We start from the raw sequence: 10,712 nt of genomic DNA, 5'->3' as shown, positions 1-10,712 counted from the left end.
CCTCCTCCTTGGCGCTGACGGCAGACACAGCGTGAGAATCCCGGGATCCGTGGCGTGGTGCGCGAGAGGGCGGGGGCTCTTCCTACCCACAGCAGACCTGGCCAACCACACGGCTGCAGCGAGTTTTAAAAACTGCTGCTTCGTGACCTCTTATATCCAGCACCCACGTGGGCAGTCTTTCCTCCTCCTCTGGCTGCCAACCGTGGAACACGAGGCAAGCAAGGGGGAAGCCCGCGGCCAGAGGAGAAGCCATTGTTCCCGGCCGTGGCCAGCCCACGAAGGAGCAGGAGCAGGAGCAGGAGCGGAGCAAGATCTGGATGAACGTGGGCTTTGAGAGCTCGCGATAAACAGATCGTGAATCTTTATTCCTTTCCTTGATGGCGCGAGTTGCCTTCACAGGTCTTCAAACAGATAATTCAGTTTAGCCTGGCATCTAGGTCCGGCCCTGCGTAAGGCTGCGGAGAAGAAAGTCACCTTTTCTCTCCTGAAGCCCAGCCTTTCCAGGAAAGAAAAATGGCTCTGACTCCCAGCTCCTGCCAGGAGAGGAAACCACCCCTCGCCAGGAGAGTTAATCATTTTCCGAAATGCAATGTGGTTAGAGCAGAAAAAATATTTCGGGGTGCTACGGTGCTATACCCATTCTGTATGGGTGCAAAGCCAAAAGGACTTTGTGTCTCTTACCCTGTAGCACAGGTTGAGTGTGCTGGGAGGAGGAAGAAAAGGAAATGCATGTTGCTGCTTCGGACTTGTCTTTGGGCGGCGGCGGTGTCCACGTGGGCAACCTTTCGCTTGGTTGTTTGCACAATGGCGCTTCTGACTCAGGTGTACTTTGTGCCTATAAGAAGAGCCAGGAAATATAATTAACGTCTTTGTGTTTAAGGCGTTCCATTTCAAAATGACGGGGTATACCAACAGTTATGGCCCTGAAATCATTAAAATCATGCAAATGCTTAAAGTGTGTAGGCCTGGGAGATTATAGTTTCATTAGAGGGAAGGCTATAAAGTTAGACCTAGGTAATTACCTTTCCCATTAATGCTAGAAAATTCTGTGCTCCACTGAGAAGTGATGTGGTGCATCGCGCCGTCTGTGCTTTCCCATTCAGACGGCAGGGGCCTTTATTTCATGCACACAAACTGCAAGGGAACAGCGGCAGCTTTCCAGGTGTACTTTGCAAATTGGGGTTTAAATGTGGAACACATCAAATTAAAATTCAATATTAATTATTTTGTCTTGCTAGGAGTCTGAGCGCTTTAAAGCAGCAAGGGTAATTGTCTAATTCATTGTGTGTGTCTACAGCGAACTTAATCATTATGTCAGCTTCCTAATAAAAGGTTATTATAGAAACAAAGATCCCAATTTTACATATGGTAGGCAAGGGAGGATTCCAAGAGGCGGTCTCCAAGGTAGACTTGAGGATCTTGACAAATGATGCCCATGCTGTGATCAGATACTTAACAAGAAATCTCGTTATTAACTAGGCCTGTACAGATAATTAGCACTTGAGCTTCAAATTTTAAATCCGGCTTGAGATGTATAATTTATCAAAAGCCTTTGCTCGCTGTCAAAGTCCGATAATAAGGTAGTGTTATTGATGAATTGAGATTAAGAGCAGATTGAAGAGAAAATTAGGCCACCGGTTAGCCTGAAAGGTCTGATTTCAATATTTACAGTACTAATTTGGCATGATTTTGGTAAATGGATGTGGTCCCCAGGTGCTGCATGGTAGAAAAGAGTAAAGTAGGCGTCATTGTTCTAATAGGAAAAGTATTGTTTACCGTGTACTGAATTTTGCAGCACTAGCAGTCTGGTTAATAGGCTGCTTCATAAGATGAGTGTACCTGGTTTTTATTGCATGCATTTATTCTAACCCATTCAGCATCTAGGGCGTTAGTGAAAATTAGAAAATGTAGCTTCTTTGCATTAAAAATGACATTACATTAGACTAATTGCTACACAGCCCGGCTCCCTGATTTAACTCACTTTTGTTTATCTCGTGGCATTGTCTTCCAAACAGTCTTGCCATTGGAACTGAGATTACTGCCGTTTTCTATATTCAAGCTACATAAAACGAGCCATCTTTTTTTTAACGATCTCTGGTAGCACTTCGTTGCGAGCGGTCTTGGGGGCAGGAGGAGAAATGAGACGTACAATAAACTATCTATCTCTAGTGTCTCTCAGCTTTTGAGGCACATTCTGAGTACACTTATGTGACCCTTAGCAAGTTAAATCTTTTTGATGCATGTAATAAAATGCTGCTGGGGGCACTAGCTGATTTCCAAAATTATATTAGGCATAACATAAGGCGATGGTAAATTGTCTCCCTATTTTTCCTTGCTTGAGCTCACAAATGGGAGTGGGAAGGCGTCGGAGTGTTTTATTGTGTATCATACCAGGTATAAACAGAGAGTTCACAGCACCATAATAGATCTCTATATAGCTCGAGCAATAGCCACCCATGAAATACTAAAGCTCAGGACTGTTGGTTGGAACTCCCTTGTCCTGTGTTCTTGGCAGCAGCCTCTCTTCTGCAGTCTCCAGCTGTCCAGCGGGGCGTGCCAAGTCACAGCAGGACCTGAGGACCGTGCGCACTGCGCCATGGCGCAGAGCCGGAAGGTGGCGGGCCTCGGACGCCGTGCGCTTGGCGACAAGTCGTCTGTGCGCGACTCAGCAGGAGCGGCCGGGCCTTTCTGCTGAGGTGGTGAGCTGTTGGGCAAATCGCTATTCGTCAGGAATGCGTGGCCGACGGCAACGTAGCGCAGCACGTCTCCTAGCAAGAGCGTCTTAATGCTGAGCAATGCCAGGCCGCCGTTCAAGCTGACCCTTCTTTCTGACGTTTCTCTTAGGAGTAATTAGGTGGAGTGTGATTTAGGAGAGAGGGGAGAGGGTGTCTTGGGAGGAGGCAGAGGCCCCTTATGTCCACCCCCGCTAGCCCTCACCCCAGTTCCACTCAGCAGCATTCTCGCTCCTGCCCTCTCCCGCCCCAGCTTCTGAAGTGAGACTAGTTTAGCATTCTGCTTCAGGACCAGAAGGCCTTGCTTGGTGCTTCAGCTGTTTCAATACGTGTTGGCCATTGACTAATATTTATTCCACTTTATTGCTTTCTGTAGGCAAAACACAAACAAAAGGATTTTTGGATTTTGGATTTGGATTTTGCTAATAGCCATGAGCGGCATTGGCAGTTTTTGATGGTAGTAAGGATAATAATAACCCCATGTGGAGACAGGGCCTGTAGCTTTGCAAAGCTCTTTTGCATGTATCATCCCCGTTGACTCTGTGAATGACATAGGCAGGGGAAGTTCGTAAGCCCGTGCGATCGTGGAGGTGAAAGGAAACAAGGAAATAGGCTATCGAATTAGCTCATGGAAAAGCTGGGATCATTTTGGTCTTTGAACTCTCTGCCTTATGTACTTTACTCTTTCTTCTGCACAAAGCCGTTTCATTCTTTATAATACTATTTCCTTTGCTATTAAAGTTTGTAGAAACACTGCTTGTGCAGGGCGTGCATGCACATCCCTCAGAGTTGGGTGAAACAGTCGTCCAGAGCTAAGAGCGCTGCGGGAAATGTGTGATGGCACCTCTGCTCTTCATGGGGTCCTCAGGCGGCTCCACGTGCACCTACCCGAAGGGCGCTTTGTTGGCACTGCTGGAGGACCCACGGAGGTGCACTCTGTACGTAAAAGTCACGAGTTAGTAACTCCAGCAGTCGCGATGGTGCGCGCATAGTAGGAAAATCATGCAAAAAATTCAAGAAAGGAGACGACAGTGCTGGCGTTAGAACTCAGGAGGTTCCTCCCTTCTGATGTCTCCCCAGGAGGCTCCTGTAGCTTTCTGACCTTTTTGAAATTCCAAACTCCCACCCGCAGCCTAGTTGCACACTCGGAACTCTATGCTAAGGATGCACAGCTTCTGGCTCCTTCTATTAGGCCACAGTTATGTGGGAACTTGCAGGGGGAGGGAGGTGAATGTGTTTCCTAACGGGAGAGCTCAGACTGCACGGGATCACAGGCCCCCTTTGCCCCCAACATCTCACCTCTCTCAGGCTTCAGCCCGAGGGACTTCGCAGGTAGCGGCAGTTGCCTGACGCAGCGTAAAAATATTTTCTTCCCTTGCAAAGAAGATTAGAAACTCACCATGAATGAATCAGACGTGCACATGGGATAGGTTGGTAGAAATGACCAGAAAAGGAGGAAGAAAACCAACAAGAAAGCCTCATCAACTGGCCAGGGTGTGAAAAGGAATTTCTATTTTTAGATTCAGCTCCCAGGCATCCAGCTTTTGTGCTGTACACTCGAGCTGGCTCCTGTGCTTAGAGCTGCAGTTAAAGGCAAGGCAAAGTTAGACCCGAGAAGAGGCGGTGTGTGTGCGCACACGTGTGTGCGTGTGTAAGAGGAAGGGGAGGAGGAAGGCAGGAGAAACAGAAATTTAGTTTGAAAAGAAAAATCATGGAGAAGAAAATGAATATGAAAATATTAACAAAAGCCACAATGGTGATCAAGAACAGCATGTGGAAATCTTTTCGAAGTCTTGTGTTCTATTATTGGTGCTTTTGCTAAATAAGGGGCATTCTACTAATGATCCCATGGTGGCGGGGGTGGGGGTGGGGGTGGGCGGAGGGGGCATTCCCAGGCCAGGCACAAAGACATTTTTCATCTGGTAGGCGAGATTGGCTATTTCAGAACCATGGAAAATAAAGAGGAGAAATGCTGGACAAAATTTACAAAATAAGTTTTAGACAACCTTCCCATGCCAAATGAATAATTTATGGTACATTTGGCATTATATATACCTCTTACATTGTAATGCAAACTCTCCCTGTCTGATCTTTTAAGCTGTTAAACTAATTTCAACATATTCATTGGAGAGTATGCCTAGGTGCTTTAGAGAATCATTCCTTTATTATACATTAATTTTGCTTTATGATTTAAAATAAAAATTTTATTTTAAACATTCCAAGGTTCTAAACCTGTCATTTTTGACTTAAGTAGGGCACCTTTTAATAGCTCCATGAAAATCTAGTTATTTATTAAACTCTATCACCAAAAATACAATACTGCTTTTATGGCTGGATAAATGAAGTATGCATTCTACCTCCGAACTCTCAGAGAGATTAGATGCTTCGCTGTATTTTGACCAACATGCACTTATGTAGCGGCGATGCTGCGTTTAGTCCTATTGTGCACAGTCTACTGAAAACGCATTGCGCCAAGATTGTAGATCACACTTTTCCCCTTGTCATTTATGCTACCTTCTTACTTAGTGATATCTTCATACAAACACAAAATGCAGTCGACACAGACACATTTGCTTTCATAAACAGATTGGTCAGTGTGCCAACCTTGCCAAGGCTGTCGCTTTCTGCTCTCCTGGAACCCGGAGGCACCATGCAGAAGCTGATTCCACAGAATTCTGCTATCGAGGATGCTAGGATGTCAGGGCAGGAATTCACCTTCTGTGTCTCGCCAATAGGGGTCTCTAGTGTACCACATAACTATTCCCACCACGCCATTATGATTATTTACAGTATGCTGTACAGGAAGACAGAAGCAGAGGAGCAGAACAGATTTATATGGGCTGGGGCCGATACTGGCTTTATTCAAGGAGTGAAGGGGTGACGTCACAAGTTACAAGTGATAAGCAGCAGCAAAACATGTCTCGGTTTGGTGTGAAGATACCTTTAACCTAAGGGTGCCGATATGGTCTGACCATGCCCCAGAGAGGAGAGAGAATATCCAGGCAGCTACACTGGTGTTTCCAGATAGTTAAACATGGCTTTGTTTATCTGGAACATCCTGAAGAGTAAACGCATTTTTCTGATCTCACTTGAATCTTTTGGTAATGAATTGAAATGGTCTAAATATCAATGCCAAAACTGGTTCATAATAGTTTTGATGAAGTTATTTTTTCCAAGTGAGAACGTGGGCATTGAAATATGTCTTTTTGCCCCACTGCTACAGATATGAGGGTATGGAACTCCAAAAAAAAAAAAAAAAGGAAAATTATAATTTATAATAATGTGAATTTTAGGTCACATTTAGAAATAGCAGTACAGATCCAGGATGTATAAAGCATGTCAAGGCATACTTTGTTTTTACGAATCATGGAATCTCTCAATGTTTCCATTCTGGGAAGAATTGCTTTTATATCTTTGACTAACAAATTAAGACCTTTCTGGAGATTGGGGATAGATCTATTCATCTAGAAAGGGTGATAGATATTCAAAATGCCTTTCTCATCATTCATTATTTATTTTAAAAAAACCCTTTATTTAGGTTATGTTTTGTGAAGTCACTCAGTGCCTTAAAGCGAAGAGCTTTCTTCAAAGAGTACAGTCTAGGAACTGATACATAAAGAAGAAATTCTAAAAGAACACAGAGGTGGGAGCTGACACTGAGGCAAAAATAAGGTATCATGAAGGAAAGGTGATTAAGCCGTTAGTTCTGCGTCTGGGGTTGAGAGCTGTTAGCAAAGGAGTTGGCCTATGAGCTGAGCTGTGGATGAAGGTTTGGATTGTGATGGGCAGTGTGTGGGGAGAAGAGCTTGCCACGTGTGACAACTTGTGGGCTCTTGAATGACACGTCACGTACAAAACTTTTTAAGATGTGTTGGGTTGTTCCTGCTGGGAAGGGAGGATGGAGGACTCTCCAGAGAAGGAAGACTGCCTCGTTGAAGGTGCATTGGATTTCAAGTTCAAGGTTGTGTCTGTCTCTGTGTGTGTGGTAAAAATAGAATGTTAATTTCCAGAAGTCACAACCACGATGCTTAGGGGGACCGTCAAGATGACTGCACTGGAACAAAGCCCATGGTTATGTAAAGGCTTATTCAGTCAAACCCACATGACCAGTGCCTTTTTTTTTTTTTCCACAGGCAGAGTGGACAGTGAGAGAGAGAGAGAGAGAGAGAGAGAGAGAAAGGTCTTCCTTTGCCGTTGGTTCACCTTCCAATGGCTGCCACAGCCGGCGCGCTGCGGCCAGCGCACCACGTTGATCCGATGGCAGGAGCCAGGTACTTATCCTGGTCTCCCATGGGGTGCAGGTCCCAAGCACTTGGGCCATCCTCCACTGCACTCCCGGGCCACAGCAGAGAGCTGGCCTGGAAGAGGGGCAACCGGGACAGAATCTGGCGCCCTGACCGGGACTAGAACCCGGTGTGCCGGCGCCGCAAGGCGGAGGATTAGCCTAGTGAGCTGCGGCGCCAGCCAACGACCAGTGCTTTTGCACACTTAGGTGTGGCCAGTTTGCTCATTTCACATCTCAGCCCAGAACACTGATTATCAGCCATCTGTGTCACCGTAGCTGGCTGGTAGACTTGGTGTTACTCTCTTTACTCTTTCCCAGATTAACTTCCTATCTATAAAGTCAAAGTTTGTATTACTTTGTAGCCAAGGTCTCTGCCAGCTCTCAAGGATCTTGGGGATGAAAGTCAGGCTGAATATCCCAGGGAACAAAGGAGTTTAGAAGAGCTGCATCTTTTAAAGAAAATGCCACCAGGGCCCATGCTGTGGCGTAGTAGGCTGGTCTTCTGCCTGCGGCACTGGCATCCCATATGGATGCTGGTTCGTGTCCAGGCTGCTTCTCTTCTGATCCAGTTCTCAGCTATGGTCTGGTAAAGCAGTAGAGGATGGACCAGGTGCCTGGGCCCCTGCACCCACATGGGAGACCCAGAAGAAACTCCTGGCTCCTGGCTTCAGATTGGCCCATCTCCAGCCATTGTGGTTATTTGGGGAGTGAACCAGTGGATGGAAGACTTCTCTGTCTGCCTCTCCCTCTCTTTCTCTGTAACTCTACCTCCCAAATAAATAAATCTTAAAAAGATAAAAGAAATTCCACCAAGGAAACAAGAAACTATCTTATTGCTTATGTGAGAAAGATAAAAGCTACTGAGTAGCAAATTTGACCAAATGAAGACCAAAATGGCCAGAGTTCAGAGAAATGATACTTGCAAGATGTGAAAAATGAGACTACAAGGTAAGAAAGGACTGTGAATCTAAGCTCCCAGGGGTTCATTGAAGAAATGTAGCCAAACTAGGCTTGGGTAGAACTCTGGTTTCATATCCAACTTTCTTGCATTGAGGCTTTTGCTTCAGTCCAGATTAAGTTGCTAACGCAGGGAGGTAAGTGAGGGTGCAGTGATTAATTCTAACTTGGGGAAGCACAGCAGGCTTCCTAGGAGATACCACTGGAGCCTGATCACTAATAATGACATGTGACTTCTACAGGTAGCAAGTCGAGGGATGCTTACAGGACCCACGTAACCAGAAGACAGTCAGAACCATGGAGCGTCATTGGTACCGGCAAGTGACAGTCGGAAGAAGAGATAACCCACGTGGGTGACTCGATGCCAGGCAGACTCCTCTAACTCAGATGTGGCAAGGCAGATAGTCTTCCACAGGCGCCTGCTGCTGACCTGTAATACCCTGGAAATTCTTGCAGATCTAGATGATGAAAGGCACCACGAGTGAGAGAGGAAAAGACAGGCAGAGCTTCAAATCCAACAACCTTTCAAGGTGTGAAAATGGTGAATATGGATGGGGACAACCTTTGGTAGGGATACAAGGTGTGTGATGATGTGGGAAAATAAACTGCAAATGATTCACTATGCGCATCAGACGGAAAAGGACCTGGATTTATAAAGTTCAACACCTTGTTTCCTGGGCCATGTTTGGGGTCCTGAGAACCCAAAGGTGAGAGAGCATTGAATGAAAACTCTTTTGCTCCACCAATCCCCCAGCTTTTTTTGTGGCAGATACAAAATAGACATACCATTTGCTAATTTCTGTTCTTTGGTAGACATGAGAAATAAAAATATAAAGCTAAGCTAAATTATAAATTTGTAGTTGGATTGATTTTGGCAAATATTGATTGAAAATACCTCAGTTGCTTTCTAAAACATCAACCACAGTGTTAAGCTTGGGATTGGGAGTGGGAAATAGTGTGAAAAAGAAAAAGAACCATGTGTTTGGTTTATTTAGCACTTTGTTTTAGCAAAGTAGAAAGGCATAACTAAATGAAGTTATCAATTATTAAAGGCATTGAAGATAAATCCTTTGAAAGAATTTCATAGTTATTGTGATTAGATTTATATAATTCAGGAAAAGTAACCATGACACTCCATAGGAAAGGGTTGGAGAAGACTAGTGATCACATTTTTCTAGGTCTTCATTTTGATTAGACATAACAGGAAACATCCTCAAATTATAGACTTACTGAAGTTAGTTGAAAGGATGCTGCTTTTGCTACTATAAATTATTCAGTATAGGAACTGGCCCAGAATAACCTATGGATGTCCGACTCCCTCGCTTTGACTACTGACTGTGGTATTTGAAAGCTGTGTCCTTAACTTCTCTGAGCAAAGTTCCTTAGGTTCTCTCACCCTCTATGTTTTTATCAGTAAGACTGAGATCAAAAGTACTTTCCATATCAAAGGATTTGTGAGGATTAAATGTATTAATGAAATAAAAGGATTTAGAACAGTTCTGGTACATAATAAATGCTTAATAACGATTAGCTCTTATTACTATGACTTGAGCATAATTGGTACTCATTGAATATCTATTGATTGATTACCACAGCTACTCTTGCCAGCTTGTTACGTGTGGAGAAAAAATAAGGCAGTCATTTTTGGGGGGGCATGGCTTAGTTCCAAGCTTGCTTGAATTATGAACTGCCTTGGTATATAGTCTTTCTTTAACAGGCACTTGATACTTTGGGATGTTAAAGGGCACAATTACATATCAAAATGGGTTTGACAACTGAGGGTGAAACCAGGCTCTGATTATTAAGGGAAGACATTGAGTGCATCTCCATGGGCTGCAGTACATTTCTGATGGTCAAACAGGCAGAGACATGACTGTCCCAAAGCTTAGGGTGCTTTGAAAGGGAGCCCAGTCCCATAGCCTGTGACAATGCACAGGGGTTGATGAGTTAGTTCTAGAGGCTTCTGAATTTTAATGATGCTGGAGATGATATTGTGTGTCCTTCAGCTTGTTAGAGTGACACCAGCACTCCATAAATCATAATACCTGTGTATTGTAAAATCAATAGCAAAGTGCTACCTCAGCGCTAACCCTTAATAAGTTTTTCACTGCTCTAACAGCTTAAACTTTGTCGTAATGCCATTGGACCTGTAGGTTAGGATCAGAGCACGCTTAATTTGTTTTGTAATAGAGACTTTTCACTAATGAAGGACCGATTAGTTAAGCTTTGGTTGCCACTCTAGTGATCAGTTGGCAGAACAGCCTCTACAATTAAACTCGTGCATCTCTGTCTTGAAGCAAAAAAAGCAGGCTTAAACAGTCAATAAATGTTAATCCAGTCACAGCCTGTCTCTGCCTTTGAAGGCTGCCCATGAGGGGCTTTGCCCCCACATCACATTGTTTTCATCTTGTTTTAAATGGGGTGGTCCCCATGGAGTTGGGATGTGGCAGACATGACCTCCCATGGGTCTGTAATGAGATCTGGCATGCTAACAACATTGTCCACAGGTCTGTCGTCCACAGGTCTGTCCATCCATCCCAGCTCCATTGCCTCCTCTCTACCCAAGGTGGGAGAGTGAACACACAATGGAAGCACATGCGGCCTCAGACAAGATGGGGTAAACAGGTGTGCAGAAGAAGGGCGTGCCTCCGTGCTGTCGAGACTCTCCCACTTCCGCTTCCTGCCTGGGTGGGCCGGGTGGAACGGGAAAGCACTGACTTATTGGCAATGTAGAGAAC

Source organism: Oryctolagus cuniculus, chromosome 3, assembly GCF_051225735.1.
Source record: "Oryctolagus cuniculus isolate XC-2025 breed Fujian yellow rabbit chromosome 3, ASM5122573v1, whole genome shotgun sequence".
In the NCBI taxonomy this organism is placed as follows: Eukaryota; Metazoa; Chordata; class Mammalia; order Lagomorpha; family Leporidae; genus Oryctolagus; species Oryctolagus cuniculus.
Note: the sequence above shows the minus strand (reverse complement) of the source record.